At 43.5% G+C, this 6,460-nt stretch overlaps 1 long non-coding RNA gene across 1 annotated transcript in view; it reads right to left on the bottom strand.

The window, feature by feature from the left end:
- Positions 1 to 5,745: 5,745 nt before the first annotated feature.
- LOC310841640 overlaps positions 5,746 to 6,460 on the bottom strand; it is an 18,584-nt gene continuing 17,869 nt past the window's right edge. The window contains exon 5 of the long non-coding RNA XR_014562642.1: positions 5,746 to 6,460. This exon is cut by the window's right edge and continues 154 nt beyond it. This is a non-coding gene — a long non-coding RNA (uncharacterized lncRNA).

The following is a 6,460-nucleotide window of genomic DNA, read 5'->3' as shown; positions in this document are numbered from 1 at the left end:
CAGCTAACAGTGGACTATGTTACTGCCGTGATATTGAATGAAGCGGATCGCCGGGGTGCTAGCTGCATCAACAAGGGGGAGACTTCACAGACGTCATCCCATAGTGCAGTGGAACCACCAGATGGCGCCAAAGCTTTGAAGGCAGTGAAATGCTACACGTGTGGACGTCTAGGCCATATGAAGAGGGAATGCAGATATCCCAGGGCCAAGACAGAGCAGCGCAGCGAAAGCTCATCGCGTGGAAAAGGCCGAGGCAAAGGCAAAGGTCCGGTGTCCAGGACAACGCAGCACAAGGCAATGGTCTCACGCTTCACTCCAAAGGTTGCAGAGGTCCAGAAGACGTCTAGATCTTTCTTCGTTGTTGATTCAGCGGCGACCCACCACATGTGCAACGATAAGCGACTGTTCGTGTCTTTTACACCGCAGGAAGGTGCGATTCACCAGGCGGATGACCACACAATCCCCAGTAAAGGCTACGGAACTGTTGTTCTTCACAGTTTGGACTTATCGATACAGGATGTGCTTTATGTGCCAGATGCCAAGCATAATCTGCTCAGCGTTGGACAGCTGAATGAGCGGAAAATTGACGTTTCCTTTAAGAACAAAAGGTGCATCATCACAAAGAAAAATGATTATGTATTGCATGCTGAATATGTTGATCGTTTGTATGTTTTGTATTTTGATGATGTTGTGCAGGATGACACTTGTTGCATTGCAGGTTCTAACAAAAGTTTGCATGCAGAATGTATTCACGATTTTCATCGAAAATTTGGTCATTTGCATTTTGAGGCAGTATCTAAAATGCCTGCCTTGGTTGAAGGTATGACTATTAAACCCTGCAGGTACCACATGAAGTGCAAGGCATGCGCAGCAAACAAGGTAAAAATGGCTGCGAAAGGTAAGGTGTCTAGTAGGCAAGCTACAGAACCATACCAGGTTGTTCATGCTGATTTGGTTGGACCACTAGCGCCCTCTTTGGGTGGAAACAGGTACTTCATGGTTCTCATTGATGCATTTTCCAGGTATATTTATGTGTACAATCTCAAGCAGAAATCAGAGGCTTTTCCAAGGTTCAAGGAATTCTGTGCTTGGTTGGGAAATGTGCATGGTAAGAAGGTAAAGACTCTTTTCAGTGATCGCGGGGGAGAATTCACTTCTCAGCAGTTTGAAGCTTTTCTGACTGAGAAAGGAATTCAACACGATTTGTCTAGTCCTCGCTCGCCATGGCAGAATGGACTTGCGGAACGAGCAAATCAGACATTGCTTCAAGGGTTAAAAACCTTGCTGCATGATGCCAATCTTCCAGAGAGTTATTGGGCCGAAGCTCTCTCATGTTTCACTTACAGTTATAATCGCAGGTTATCTTCAGCGATTGGTTGTACCCCCTATGAGAAGATGTTTGGCAAGAAGCCATACATCAAACACATGAAAATTTTTGGTTCTGACATGTGGGTTCACTCACCACAAAACTCCAAGTTAGACAAGCGTGGATTGCATGGTATCTTTCTAGGTTATCAGAAAGGGTCTTACAGAATAATGATGACTGACTCTAAGACAATTAAGCTCACAAGAAGTGTTGAGTACAATGCCAAGTGGGGGGAGAATGTGGGAATTTTCCAATGTTATCCTGATGACAGTGATGAAACTGAGGATAGTCAAAAGCAACCGCAACAACCCACACCCACTGATGAAGGTTCTGATTCTGAGTCTGAAACTGAATCGGGTGATTCAGAGGATTTCAAGAGTGCGAAAGCCTCTATGCGACCCTCTGAAAGCTCTGATCAAGAATTAGAGGAACCATTGTTCACAATAGGTCACTTTTCTCCTAAGAAGGAAGAGGAGAGTGTTGAAGACTTAAGGCTAATTCGCAGGTCACAGAGAGCAACAAAAGGCAGACCTCCAAAGAGATTTGCTGATGAGTTTGCCAAGATAGCAGTAACAGCTGTTAAAAGCTCCAAGAAGGTGTTTGAACCTTCAAGTTTCCAAGAAATCCAGGATTTGGATTCAAAGGAAGCTGAGCCATGGTTAAATGCCATGAAGGCTGAGCTTGATTCCTTGGAAAGGAACAAAACATGGGACCTTGTTCCAGTAGTTCCAGGAATGAAACTGCTTGGAAGCAAATGGGTCTTCAAAGCGAAGACAGATCAAAATGGCAAGATAGTCAGACACAAAGCCAGATTGGTAGCCAGAGGTTTTGCACAGGTACCAGGTGAAGACTATCACGAGACCTACTCACCCACCGTGAGGTATGAGAGCATTAGGCTTATGCTCAAGCTAGCTGCAGAGGAGAATCTACACATTAGTCACCATGATGTGAATACAGCTTTTCTGTACGGATCTCTAGATGAATCACTTTATATGCTTCCACCTGATGGCGTACAGGTAAAACAGGGATTTGTTTGTGCTCTGAAGAAGTCCCTTTATGGTCTCAAACAAAGTGCACGGTGTTGGCACACAAAACTCACTGAAGTATTGTTTTCTCTAGGTTTTAAGCAAGGGAAAGCTGATCCATGCGTATTTGTCAAAGAGGAGGGGCAAAAGAAACTGTATTGTTTGTTTTATGTTGATGATCTTTTATTCTTTTGGGAAGATGTCACAATGTACAATAACGCCCTAGCTCAACTGAAAGAGCACTTTGACATAAAAGATCTTGGTGAGGTAAACAACTACCTATCTCTGGAAATAGAGAGAGATCAAGATGGTAACATTCTAGTACACCAGTCACGGAAAATTGCTGATGTGTTAAGCAAACTAAACCTGATGGATGCTAACCCTGTAGACACACCGATGACAACAGGTTATCAGGTAGATGACACTGAAGAAGCATTTTCTGACACTACACTGTACAGAAGTGTGCTAGGCAAGCTAAACTTCATTGCCAGATGTTCAAGACCAGACATTGCTGTTAGCTGTAATTTGCTAAGCAGACAAGTCAACAATCCTACTGTTAAGGATTGGAAAGCTCTGAAACGCATAGCGCGGTATTTGAAAGGCACTATGCATTACAGACTGAGATTTAACAATCAGAAGTCTGGTGGTCTTGAGATATTTGCAGATGCAAGTTTTGGAAGTGACACTACAGACAGGAAAAGTACGCCTGGAGTTTGCTATAAGTACAATCAGGGTCTATTTGATTGGTCATGCAAGAAGCAAACAACAGTTAGCTTAAGTACTTGTGAAGCTGAACTGAATGCACTGTCTTATTCACTTAAGGATTGTGAATGGTTGTTACAATTGTGCAAAGACATGAAAATTCCTGTCAAATGTCCAATCCAGGTTTACCAGGACAACAAAGCATGTTTGGCTTTGCTGAATTCTGAAGGTTGTAAGCAAAGCACGAAGCACTTGCAATTGAAGTTGCAACATGCTAGGGAACGTATTCAAAAGGGACTCGTAACGGTGTCCTATATGCCAGGTAATGAAATTCCTGCTGATGTATTGTCCAAGATTGTATCAAGGGATCAACACTGTACCTATGTGCAGAAGTTGGGTTTGTACTGATATTGTACGAACACGCTGCCCAGTGATGTTCACAGAAAGGGGGAGGATGTTGGTTTCTGCTTCCTTCACTGAGCAGCGAAATGCTTGTCACAAGACAATGTTTACATTCCACAGTCAAGTGCTGTTGGGTTTTCTCACGGGAAAGGAGACTGGATGTGACGTACACTGGTTTCCTGTTTTCACTGTTCTTTGCAGTTCAGTGTTGTTTCTCTCCATGCTTTAGAGGAGAGAGGATGCTTTTCTCTGCTCCGGCAGAGGGAAGATGTTTTTCTGTAAATTACCAGCTTTGAAGTGTAAATAAAGTAATGTAGAGCATGTTGGCACGTACTTTTCATCATTCCGCTGTGCACTGGACACTGCTTATCTCCAACAGCAACTTCTATCACTGACATATACTTCAGCTTTCCAAAGATGTTTCTTGGAACTGGGTGGAAGAAAAAACACACCATTCAATTCTGATGTCATGATACTCAAGATCCATCCTTTCTGCACTGCAGCTTAAAACATGAGCAACACTATTAAACCACATTCATTGACAGGATTAAGATGCTTTTTCCCCTCTGCCTTGTGCATTTGGAGTGATACAATCCTCAGTGGCCAAGAGTTATTTAAAGGTCCAAATCTGGTAGAAACTGCTCCCAGACACTCTGGCCATGTGAGACAAATAAAGACGCTGACAGGCAGCCATCTGAAAATTAGCACTTTCCTGAAATGTTCCCATTGCTGAGTACTCACTGTTCTTTTGTAATGAAGCTTTCAACATATGCAATTATACTAACAAATGCTGCTGCACATAGTTTCTTGGCCAAAGGATGCAAAAGTCTTTAAAATATATATAATTCTATGTTTCATTTTTTCTCTCTCTCTCCTTTCCTCCCACTCTCTCTTTCTGCAAAAGCACAGCTAGTGAGAGATGCTTCTGTCTTCCCTTTTGCTCTATATGAACAGCTTCATAGATGAGATTAAGGTAAGCCACATATACTCAAGGCCTAAAACTTTTACTTGAAATTCATCCCTGGTGGGACTTACTTCCAAGTAAGGACTTTGCTTACGGTTACACCTTAATCTTTAATAAAGCCGCAGGTTATGTAGGGTATGCTAGCCTATCCATGTTGCCCAGCAGATAACATCCGGCATGTAAAGGTATGGTAAAGGACTCCTGGATTGTTAAATCCAGTCAAAAGCAACTATGGGGTTGCAGCGCTCATCTCGCTTTCAGGCCGAGGGAGTCGGTGTTTGTCTATCTACTAGTAGCATTCTTAGCGGTAGACCTGTCTGTAAGGGTTGTGCATCACTGTGGGTGTTTAATGTACACTTGACGGCTGGCAACTGAGTGCATGAATTCAACCTACTGGAAAGCCCAAAGTGATGTGAGGTAACACAGAAGATCTCTCCGTAGAACTTAGTTGTCAGATATAAAGTGTATACATGTGTAAAGGTAAAGAACCCCTGGACAGTTAAGTCCGGTCAAAGGCGACTATGGGGTTGTGGTGCTCATCTCCCTTTTGGGCCAGCTTTCTGGGTCATGTGGCCAGCATGACTAAACTGCTTCAGGTGCAACGGAACACCATGATGGAAACCAGAGTATACATAAACACCATTTACCTTCCTGCAGTACCTATTTATCTACTTGCGCTGGCATGCTTTCGAACTGCTAGGTGGGCAGGAGCTGGGACAGAGCAATGGGAGCTCACCCCGTCGCGCGGATTCAAACTGCCAGCCTTCTGATCGGCAAGCCCAAGAGGCTCAGTGGTTTAGACCATAGCACCACCTGCATCTACACATGTGTAGGAATAAGCAAACAACTGTGAAGCAGTCCTAAATCTCACTGACTTCAACAGAACTTTCTTTCAGATAAGGGTTGGTTGGTGATGACTGCAGCATAAAGTGATGACTTGCATGGGTCAGTGGGGGCATCATAAACCTTTCCTGTATTCTTTACTCCAACATCTTTTTTCTTTCTTTGCAGATAAATAAAAGCCATTTTTTAAAAAGAGAGAAAAAGGAATCCTTTATTAATGCCGGCTCCTTTGTTCTTCCTCTGTAGCTCCCAAGGCTCCCAAGGCTAAGTTAGACCATTGCTCTGACCTAGCAAGGCTTTGTGGATCTGAAAGCACATATGATCATTGTATGCCCAAAGAATGGAGACAGAGCTGGCAGACTTACACAGCAGCAATGGCATATTTATTTATTTAATCAAATTCAATAATAGAAGCAACAACGGTATAAAAGCAAACAAAATAACAGCAGACTGTTATCAAATCGACGCAGCCTAATGTACTATCAGATTAATAAAGCTTTAGAGCAAAATTTTATTGAATCAAGCATAACATGACCTATATTGGAAGCTGAAGGAATTATGGTGATTATATTGAGATTATGGCAGAAAGCAGCTTGGCTGCATTATTAAAACTGGAATGAAGCAGCTTAAGCTACAAAATGCAATACTAAGTAGCCAAGGACAGAAGCAAATTATACTAAAGAAAAGGGAAGGAGGACTTTTTCCTCCCACTGCATGCTGCCTCTTCTGCCAACAATCCCCATTTAACTGTTGATGAGAGTATGGAAAAACAGTGAGATGCTCTAGTCCAGGCATCCCCAACCTTCAGCCCTCCAGATGTTTTGGATGACAATGCCCATCACCCCTGGCCACTGGTCCTGTTAGCTAGGGATCATGGGAGTTGTAGGCCAGAACATCTGGAGGGCCGCAGGTTGGGGATGCCTGCTCCAGCTGGTCTTTTTCAGGAACATAGGAAGACACCTTATACTGAGCCAGAATCTTGGTCCATCAACTGCAGTACTGTCTACTCTGATTGGCAGCTGCACTCCAGGGGATCAGACAGGAACCTTTCCCCACCCCTACCTGAAGATGCCAGGGACTGGACCAAAGACCACCTGGATGCAAAGCAAATGCTCTCTTGTGAAATGCAGCCCTTCCCACATACAAGGAATAAGTACA

Source organism: Podarcis gaigeae (genome assembly GCF_964106915.1).
Source record: "Podarcis gaigeae genome assembly, chromosome: 3".
Lineage (NCBI taxonomy): Eukaryota > Metazoa > Chordata > Lepidosauria > Squamata > Lacertidae > Podarcis > Podarcis gaigeae.
The sequence above is the reverse complement of the archived record's forward strand: the minus strand, read 5'-3'. Positions and strand labels throughout refer to the sequence as shown.